Source organism: Lepeophtheirus salmonis, chromosome 14 (genome assembly GCF_016086655.4).
Source record: "Lepeophtheirus salmonis chromosome 14, UVic_Lsal_1.4, whole genome shotgun sequence".
NCBI lineage: Eukaryota > Metazoa > Arthropoda > Copepoda > Siphonostomatoida > Caligidae > Lepeophtheirus > Lepeophtheirus salmonis.
The window spans coordinates 9,747,566-9,758,972 of NC_052144.2; the positions used below are offsets into that span (position 1 = coordinate 9,747,566).

The 11,407-nt window shown below is 29.8% G+C and overlaps 1 long non-coding RNA gene across 2 annotated transcripts; it reads left to right on the top strand.

The window, feature by feature from the left end:
• Positions 1-6,060: 6,060 nt before the first annotated feature.
• Positions 6,061-8,152, top strand: LOC121129431 (uncharacterized). Of its 2 annotated transcripts, none has more exons than XR_011783605.1 (3): positions 6,061-6,230; positions 6,889-7,787; positions 7,854-8,152. It is a non-coding gene; the product is annotated as an uncharacterized lncRNA (long non-coding RNA). The 2 variants fall into 2 exon arrangements; XR_011783604.1 differs by having other exon boundaries at positions 6,195-6,376.
• The last annotated feature ends 3,255 nt before the right edge of the window (positions 8,153-11,407 follow it).

Below are 11,407 nucleotides of genomic sequence, written 5' to 3' on the forward strand. Positions count from 1 at the left end.
AGATGAAAACCTAGGGAGGTATATGTTGGGACAAATAAGGTAATCATTAATCGGGAAACAGTTATAAATATATATTTTAAGGTGTTGACTCCATCAATCAAGAGGAAAACTCTTTTTGTGTTGTCATGTGGATGAAAAATTGCATTCTAGAGCTTCTGTTTACATAGATATTGTGTATACACAATTTTATTAGCTGAGTGATTGTCAACGGACAGTCCAACATAAAAAAAAAACAATTTCCCACAGAGTTTTCATAATAAGATTATGCATGTGGAATAAGAACTCTGCTGTTAACAGGGACGAGAGCAATCCCGTCCATGTACTTTCCAGCAGCTGATTTTATAATAAAGGATGATAATAGTTTTTGTTCCCTTATTGTTCTCATGCCCAAAAACTTGCCTCTCACAAACTCCCTCTTTGACCTGAGTAAATTTAGTCGATCATCAGTTTCACATACTTCTTTCTACTTTTCAATTCTCAGATTCTTAATTTGAGGTATATAATCGTGGATTGAGGTAGTTTCTACTGTACTCACACCAGATATTATTTTCATATATTTCGTAGACAGAAGTGTCATGGATATTTGAGGAATAAATTTGCAAGTATCTTCTGCCTCTGAACTGTTTGAAGAAAAGAGGCATTTGCTCCATAATGAAAGACAACTTGGAAAATTCGGCCAATTTAATTTCTGCAGAGTTGAAGAACTGAAACATTTGTTTGCAAATGTTATAAAAAAAAAAGTGTGGTATTCATTGTATTATACTATGGTAGGGGATTCTGACCACTTATATATGTACATTGTAAACCTTCACTCATAATTAATCTAGATGTCATACGGGAAATAATTTAAGTATATAATCTTTCATTTAAGAAGCGTAAACCTCAATCAATCTTCCACTTAATTTGGTAGTCACCCTAAAAATGGAAAACCTAGTGCACATACAAAAAAAAAAAAATTAGAAAAATTTACCTTTTTGTGACCTATAACTATTAATATAATCCAAAAATTATTCTAAATTAATTAAAAATATTCCTAAGCGATTGCTTCAAGTATAAAAGGGCTTTAATGGTCACAACATTTTAGAGTTGTTTTTTTGTTACTTTGTAAATAGGTTTTCAAAACCACGCATTCAGGGTTGAAAAAGTAATTTTCAGGGTAGGTTTTTTTCAACAAAATACTATAAGTTAAAAGTGTAGGTCAAGTTCCTATAGCGTCTATTGAATTCACTCTATTAAACACGCTAAAATAAAAATTTAAAAGCATCAAAATAATTTAATGGTCACGAAATTTGCGAATTTTCTCTTATGCCATTGAAAGTAGATTTAAAAATTTGCATACATGGTTGAAAAAGAAATATTCGGAATGGGGTGGATGTCTTTTTTTCAGAGTGCTTACAAGTTCCTCTTACATCCAAAAAGTTGCCTTATACTTAAATTTGCTCATAACTATTAGTTCGTACAAGTACTTATGTTAAATTATATACTATTATTTATTTCAACTTTCTGGTAGACTCTAGTATTCTATGGTAGATTTAAAATAATTAAACGTCAAAACAGTAAAATATTTGAGGTTGCGTAGATTGATAAAATTGTTCCGAGGATTAATTCATTTCTTAATTCGAAGGTGAGCCTGGGTTTGAATTTCTAATACATGGGATAGGCCTATGGGGGGGGTTAGGATGATAATTTTCTTTGTTCTTCATTTTATTTTCCACTATTCTTTTCTTTTTGTAACTCTTCAGTTCAATAATATAAGTAATAAGTAATAAAAGTCGAATTAATTGAGAAAATAAAAAAATATTCAGAAAATACTTTTATATACGTATACTAATAATTATAATATAAATGTTTCGTTGTTGTCGAAAAAGATCTTTTGGAGTCTTCGTATAATCAAACCTTAGTATTATTATTATGAATAAAAACAATAATGTGTTATGAACATACCAACATATATGCATTTAAAAAATTATATGTATGAGAAGTCAATTTTCTATTTACTTCAAAAAATTCCCGAATCGAAATTCGCGAGGTACATTGCAAAAACTTTTTGCACTATTTTTGCAAAAAAATAGTTAATAGCATTTATTGGAATTGTCAAAGAAATACAAACCTACTAATATTTTTTTCGTACTCGCAAAAAAAGGTATGAAGAATAATGTTGTCGAAAAAATAACCATCGATAACTGGTTCCTTTTTGCAGATATTGCATAAATTATGTAAATAAATATTCTGGAAATTGAAAATATTTCAATGATCATAACAGAACATTTAGAGTTTAAATTTTATGCCCGAAATGTATCGTTTAGTGGCATTTCTTTTAAAAATATTCAAAATTGACGTTTGATGAAAAAAATGGGGGGAAAAAGAGAGAAAATATGAAAAAAACTATTCAGAAAATGACAGATATTTCAGTTAAACATCAATTTTTATTTCGCAAATTTATATGACAACCAATCTCCAGACAAATTTCTACAAACTTTATTCCATTTACTGATACCATATTCCATTGGCAGTTCATTTTTGCACCTAAAATAAACGAAATTTCAATTTTCACCGATTTTTTTTGCCCATAACTTTTTTGATTTTGAATGAATTTAGAAAAATTTTGTTATTCTGATAGATGTTGTTTGAAATACCAATCTCTTTTTGATAAATAACTCAACCCCCTATCCAGTCTCCATGGGCTGAAAAAAAACGATGCTGTTGTTATGGGGATAGCATAAGCCCCCTGTATGTGACCCCCCAAATCGACACCCCGTCTTAGCATGTCCGAGCTCAAAGAGGGAAAATTTCAACCCCATAGGTTGAAAAGTGTGGAAACGTATAAAGGACATCTACACACACAATCCCTCTTTTATATATGAATTATGATATGATACAAGATAGGATAACTATTTATACACAATACTATCGAAAAAAAGAGAGGAACATTATCATAAAGAATCAAAATCACACATTTAATTGGCTAAGAAATATAAATAACTCATTTATCCATAGCTACGAATACTTTTTTGTCACCTACAACTCTGTTCGAAAAAAATTGCTTTAAATAATTTTAATACAATGAAAATCGACTTTTTAAAATTTATTTTAAAAAAAAGTTAATGTTCGTAAACTTTCAGACATTTCTGGTAAAATATAGGTATGATCCGGTAAACTTTATGACTTTTTCGATCAAATAGAAAATTTTTAAAAAAAATCGATATTCTAATATGGACATGATTGAATTTGCAAAATTGTGTTCACAGCGACAAAATATGAAGTGGAGAAGACACGTCATGACGTCATCTATAAAAAAACATTTAATCAAAAGTTAAATAACTCGAAGTGTGTTCGTATGGTATATTTTTTTAACGATAATTTAAAATTAAAATTGTTGTATTTTGTATATTTATATTTAATAATATATTAATTATTTAATATTTGAGCTATAACTTCTTTAATCTAATGAAAGGTTGCCTTGTAATATAAATAGTAAAATAAACGTATACATAGATGGGTTGGGTATAGGCTGAGGCGTTTACTTGTATAAGGCAAGGACTACTAGAAAAACCTAAATACTGTCGCTTAATATCTTAATAGAAACAAATGACGTCATTTTTGAAGAATGCTGAGAAGAATATTCAATTTTCGGTTTAGTAAAAGTGCAATAGCTTGTTACAATATAAAGGTGGACAACTTCTTTTTTGATTCACAAAACCTTTGGATGCGTGTAGGTTGGACTTAGAATTCAAATAATCAGCACTCAGCAAGAGGAGGTGTGAATAGAGCTAGGACGGCGTGAAAAAACGTTTCATTCATGGTCATTTGGATGGATCTCTCAAATTTATGGATCCGTTTATCCATCCATATAGGAATATGAGTTCACACGCCTTCTGATACTCTCTCCAATGTCATGGTCTGTTCAAAGGATCTCGACATTCAAGGAGATATCCCCGGAACAAGTGCTTCACTTTGTGGATTTCATCTCCATTAATGGAAGGATCATTCATTCTACAGGTGCCTCTTTATATCAGGGTGTGTGATAGTCACTTCTGATCTCGTTAATCATTGTCCATGTACAGATCCTCCACGAAATCATCGTATACTTCTAAATGTAACAATAATTAAGAACTAATGACTTCCATAAAACCACAGAATAATCGACTGAGATACCCAGTGGAGATCAGAGATATTCCTAATCCTCCATCCACATCTCCTTTTTGAAATAATTGAAAGTCAACTCTGCTTCGTCTCCTACTCTAAGAAAAATATTTAATTAATAAGAATCTCATACCTGATTTTTAATTTCTACTGAGTCTCGTTTGTCATTAGCAAACAAGTGGAAAATGATTCTAGACTCTTTATTCTCGATATTTAGGTCTGCAATGCATGTTCTATTCTGCTATTATATATAAATAGTTATTTGGAACTTTTAGTGATTACGTGTTTTAACAATAATATAACTATAAGAGACCTTAACTTCTGTAGATTTATATTGAAATATCTGTTTAACATTGCCATTACCATAAGTAATGAGTCGGGAATCCGGTTCTTAACAACTAAATTATTTGTCACCTTATTTAAATATTATTCTAACGAAGAACTAGCATCTCCAAACGCAAATAAACAGATTATCAAATGTTTGCCATACTAATTATAAGTTGTTTTACTGAAAACGATAGTTACAATGTAAGAAAATAATAATATGATTGTTTTAGTATCGATTGAAAAAATAATATAAAATCAATGATATTCCTCAAAATTTACATTCCCTATTTATGAGTTCTATTTTATTTTGGGACGTCTTAATGCTATTTCGTTATTGATATTCTTGTCAGGCGAGAAGAGATTTCAAAATCCTTCCTATTCTAAGTTGAAGAACTATTATTGATCTGTATTACAAACTATTCCTAGGAATACGGAAGTGGGCATGGTCATCCTTTAGAAAATTTGATTTCCTAGTATTACTAAAATATACATATACCATATATGTATCTTTTGAAAGAATAGTCAAATTCACAGTGCAAAAGAGGCTTATTCAAGGCGTCATATTCGGGTTTTTTTAGCAGGATAATTACACTGAACTCTATATTTATTTTATTGAAGATAAATGACAAATTAAAATCTTTCTGTTAGTTAATGTTTTCTCATGAGAATTTCATCTTAGTACATAATATCCACTTATTTTTAATATATTATTGATTTCTTCCCTATACTTAGGGTTTTTATTATAAAAATATACCTAATATTAAGACACTAATGTATACTCCCTATTTGAAGAAAATAAATTGAAAAATATTCATAAATGACTTAAATGCAGTCGTTCAAAGTTACAAGGTAATAATATTCGACCGTATTAATAGACGTAGATTGATAGAAATATGTTCTCTTTTAGGTTTTTCTTACCTACAATGATATATTAATATTATGAAAATAAGGTGTAAGCTCCCCTTTTTTATAGTCCCAGGCGCATCTAACGAATAAATGTCATTTTGATGTCAACAAAATTCTACACTAGGTATATATCGCAAAAACATATTTATAGTTCTTGATGTAGTTATTTTTGTAATCTATCTAATTTATATATGTATATATTTTTAACTGGTGCAGGCTCAAGGTTTTAGATCATTTCACCATGTTACATAATTATAACAGCTAATGATGTATTTACAAATGTTTCTTGTAAATCATAATTACGTCATAGTGCAAATTTTTACTTTCATATTTACTAAAAGGGCCTTCCCAAGGTATATATAAAAAGAAGGTCTACTCTTCTCATCTCTTAACTGTGTTAACTTACAGCTTTTTGTCAACTATATTTGCAGCTAGTGACGTCATTGGAATTTTGAACGATATCATTTTGTGAGGCCTGGAGTAAGTCCTATTCTGGATAAGGCTGGTATCCAAGATGTAATGTCTAAGTCACAAAAAAGGGAAAATGAACACAGCACAATGTGATTTTCTTTCCATTCCTTATATAATTCCTAAGTTCCAGTGACGTCATCGTAAACGATTGATCAGCTCAATGTTCAAATAACATTGGCCTCAACTCAGCAGGATCCTGTTTTAAATAAAAATAGTTTATAAAATACTACCTTCTCTTTTATATACCTTAGGCCTTCCCATTTAATGCTGGAAAGAAATATGTTATACAAAAAATAAAATATTGCGTTTTATAAATATATTCACTTTCATACAACAAGAAATTATCAAGTCATAAGATTCAGAAGATAGTTTTTGTATCGGAGGTGAGTTGGTAAGACTTTCTAAGATGTGTGACTAAAATTTAATCATAATCAAAGAAATATATTTATCTTGATGTGTAAATTGAAAGCTTATTCTCATTGTTAATAGTATTCAATCATAATCTTGTCATTATTGTGGACAATGAAGTGTAAGAATAAAGTTTTATTTGTTGAAAAAACGTACAAGGTGTAAGATAATATTTATTTGAAATATGTTTTCCGCCTTTCGTTCAATATTTTATTATTCAAACACACAGGTGCTACAAAAATTAAGCATGGACTGCTTTAATTTCCAAGTTTCAATTTTTTAGTACATTTTCTTAGATATATTAAAAAATTAGATTCTACCATTTCTATAAACTGAATTTATGACTCTAAAATTAAAATCCCAAGCGGCATGGACAAATGAAGCTGCGTAGCATTCCTTAGCCTTTATTTTCTAGTTTTTTCCTTAAATTCCCCTCCCTTTTCAATACTCTTAAATGAGCTTACCTATTAAATTATCCTAAACGTCTTTCCCTTTTTGACTTATATTGCAATTGTTTACAGGATTAATTATTTAAATTTGAGCAATGATATACAGTTGAATTGTTTAAAATAAATTAACCTTAATAGATTTTTAAAATGACGCAATTTAATATTTGTAATGTTTTTATTTCAGGAAAAAATAATCTGATAAAATTTACTTTGAAAAGGAAGAAAGAGTAATTTTTTTGACAATGGCTGGTGTGGACATAAACTTGGCTCTAAGCATTGTGCAAGGTATTTCATTAATCATATTTGTATCACTTTGCACATTCGTTTCATGGAATGCTTACCACAAGATACAACAGGAGGATGACAGGGACTGGATGTACCGATATCACATATTTTTCTTCGTTCTTCTCATCATTTCAGCCATTTGGAAATATTTTAGTTCCTTTAATTTCTTATCTGTTTTGGGAGTGTTTGAATACAACACTCCAATGATTATCATTTACTTAATAACAAATTATCTTCTCCAAATGCGAACTGGATGCATAATTGCTTTAGCCCTTGACAAAATATTCAGTAAAACTCCAAATCTATATTATATGACACCAAAATGGCGCAAGATATTTTTCTACTTCTTTTCAATTCTATTCCCTTTGTGTTCTCTCATCATTGGAGCGCATGGTATCCCATATCTGACAACTGGAATTTATTTTATTCACTCCTTTATTGAGATTGGACTATTTATCTTCATACATTTAAAATCTGTTGTTTTATCCCTTTTTGACAAGACAATTTTTATATATATACTCGTTGATGTCGTACACTATCTTACTTTTGCTATTTTCAGCCTTATATTTTATGGGTCTGAAGCATATTACATAACCAATTTTTTAGAAGCATTTGTACAACATGGTTTTCCTATAGCTTATGTTATTTTTATTTATCTAAAAGTGGGTCAAAAGAAATCTGCAAATGAATTGGAGATCTTAGTGTGAAAAAGGAACAACAATAAACAACTAATAATATTTACTATTTTTTAACAATTGTTCATCATAACGAATCACAATTCAACAAAAATATATACTTGTATGATTGTTTAATTAAGAGTATAAAGAATCAAGCCCATTTACTTAATTTTTCTATGTATAATAGCATGGACCACCAAGAAACGTTTGATCAAGCAACAAGTGCAGATGTTTATTCCAGAATGTAGTTGCAAGTCGAGACTTTACTTGTAACAATAACATTTTTTTCTTATCTTCAAGGATTCAATTTTATGCATATCTGTATTCGAGCATCTTTATTAATAAAAAATAAAGAGTGATACTTAAGGTTTTTATTTTCTATAGTCAATTGTTTTTGATCAATGTCATACTTGTTAATTTTTTTGAATTATGTTATTGTAATATAATATGTTTGTTTTTTTAATAAAAATATTTTGATTGAAAATATTTCTATAATAAAGAGTTGTAGCTAAGAATAAATATTTAACCATGAACATAGATAAAAAATGTATCAAACGGAAATTCGTTCGTGAAGAGAAAATGGAATTATTTAGATGCATCAGGGGTCTACATTAACACTTGTTAGACACCCTGGACAGTCAAATTATTGTGTCTGACAGACTACCGCTGATCATTGAGACTGAATACTTTAAAATGGTAAAAAATAACTGATGGTTCAAAAGAGACCATTTGTTAATTTTCCATTTTATCTGGATAAAAAAAGTGGAAAAGTTTTGGAGGAAAAGATCTCAAAATTTAGAGACGTAGTCCACTTTGGACTGTGAATTCACCCCTCCAATAGATCACAAGCCAATTTATGGGAACCATAGGAATTGATTTATAGGTTTTTTCAAAGAATTTTTAAGGGTATTTTTTTAATATATAAAACAATCAAGATTCGAGAATAAAGTCTTCCTTCTTTATTAGGTTGTCTCTTAGTAGTAAATAAACTCAGATTAAAGTGAACGAAAATTTATAATTAAATTGTTTATTTTGTCTAATAATCTTAACGATTTGAACAACTTCGAATTATTTTTATCATAGACCCTTAATGTAGATTTAGTAAAAAAACATGGTAATGACAAGAGTGATATCAATAAATGCAAGATCTGGAAAAGAGACGAAAGCCAGACATGTATTGATGAAAACAATTTTTGGGTTTGGTTTGAAGCCTGACATAATTTATTTTCTGGATATTTGATCAAGAGTCTTGTCTACTTACAACTGCTCATGCCCTTACTGTCTACCGGGTAATTATAACTGTTATTACATCGGTTCAAGTCCCTCTAGAGGGGTTATGCCTTTTGTATCCGACACGTTGTTAACTTTATTGTATCACGCAACCTTTCATCCAGAAAGAAATATAAAAAGGGCCCGAAATCATCTAGTAGTTAGCCAAGTAAGTCAATCTACCAACTGTCATTTATTCCTTAAATACTTCCAGACCATCACCGTCATATTATTTCTCTTGTATACTTCCTTTATTTATCAAAAAGAATAAATTATGAAATGTCCATGAATATCAAGGGAGAAAGGGGAATCGACAGCTGACAACAAAATATATACGGTACTTTGGTGTTCGCGGGGTAATGCCGTGCCAAGTCCTTAGGAATTTCGAAATTTTGTAAAAAGAATATTCCTGGAAAAGTGACTGGCACAAAATAAAAGTATCTATTAGGACTCTTGAACTTTATGTCATCAACGTGTATGGACCTAACATAAGGACTTCTTTTTTTGGGTTTTTTCATGATATTATAATCAAACAAGTGATTCATTTCCTCGTATCCAGATGTTAACGTCGATTTTGACAAAAAAAAAAAAAATATATCCAAACTCACAAATCCTTTTCAAATTAATGCAAGAATTAAAGTTAGTTGATGCTATTAAAATGTAAAGTCCAGAGGGGGATTTAGTTTAATAAAGAATGGGCCTTTGTTCTTATCGTATATATCATCCTTGAATATCTTCGTTTCTTTTTTCGAAAATGAGAAGAACTTCCTACCCATTCGAACCATAGTCTAATTAAAAAAAAATGGTGAAATTAGAATTTCTAGCTGTCCAACAAAAAAGTTTTTAAAATTCCGAAGTGGATAAATCATCTATCAGTGATAAATTAAGAATTTCATTTGATCCAACTTTTTCCTGTAATAAGCTCGCCAAAATATTTCTAAAAATTATTCGAGACACCACACAATTTAAAAGCAAGAGGGACAAGCAGTTCCAAAAAGATGTAAAGGTTTTAATGGATTATGGTTCTTCTTTTTTTAAAAATATTATAACAGATACTTTTAACTTATATCGAGTGACTGAAATCGTAGAAGAGGAACTGCCAAGGAAAGTTGACAAAGAATGCAACCCTATAAAAAGATTTAAAAAAAATTCCTCTGAAAAGTATTATTAAGTCAAAAAATTCAAGATACTATTCTTGGCTACAAGAACTCAATAAATCATATAAGAAAAACATTAGTGAGCGGCGCTCAATTGAGCGCTGCTCAACATTCTAAAGCTAGAGCGGTAGAGCACTCCCCATTTTAGAAGTGCAATAAATTGGCTTGAGATTTCCCTCATTTATATTAATTTAAATTACTTTTTCCGTTTCTGCATCTTATGATATAACATCTAAAAATTTAAAAATTAACTAATAATTTTATTGATTGCAGGAAAATACGGTTGAAGTTATGTCTCAAGATAAGCTATAATTTTTTTTCTATGTTGTATCTGTTGCTCTCTGCTGTCTTCGGTTGACAAGTTTGCCTCTTCTGTAGCTGGGCACTCCAAAAAACTCAGACATCATTTCCCTCATGTACACCGCCAGCTCCTTCGTGTGTAGAGATTACGGTGGAAGATAAGGATTTTTTTTATATTTATATGTAGTAAATTAACATATGATCTCAAAATATCAGGGAAGCATAAGTTCAAAGACTTTGAATTCTATCAAATTAATCATTGTTATCCCTAATGTTTGAATACCAGAATTGTCATTATATCTAATCAAGCACAAATGTCACCTTTTCATTTATACACTGTTGTTCTCAGCTACTGTTGAGAGAGTATTTTCTTAAGGATATATGTCAAAGTTTAAAAAATCAAAACTTTGAAGAAAAAAAACAACTTTTGTCAATTAATCAAAAATTTGATATTTAAAACATTGGATTAATCTTTTTATGGATTTTTTAAATATAATTTTGGATCTTTAATCTATATTTATTCTTGTACCTTATTTATCTTCATTCTTTGGGAAAAATAAAGTATATAAATTTCCGAAAATGTATTACAATCATAAAGAGTTGTCAAATTCAAACACTTCTATAAGAGCGGAAAAAGAGCCCGCACATTTTTAATTGAGAGAGCACGCTCACAAAATGAGTATTAATAAAGGCCCTAAATTAGGATGGAGAAGGTGTATTACAAAATAGTCAATCTATGATATTCCTATGCATGTCCAAGACTCCGAGATTTGAAAATACTACTACTATTGACATCATCCATCAGAAAGGACAAAGAAAACACTTTTCAAAAACCTTCCCGGACCCGAGGAACTTGAAATCATTGTCCTGGTTGAAAATACTATTACTCTTCACGATCTAAAACTCGATCCCTATTTTAATAATAGAAGTTTATTTTTTTCAAAATGTTGCAAATTCATCTACTTCTGATGCAATAGTGTCTGAAATTTCATTATGAGGTTGGGAAGTCTGCAGA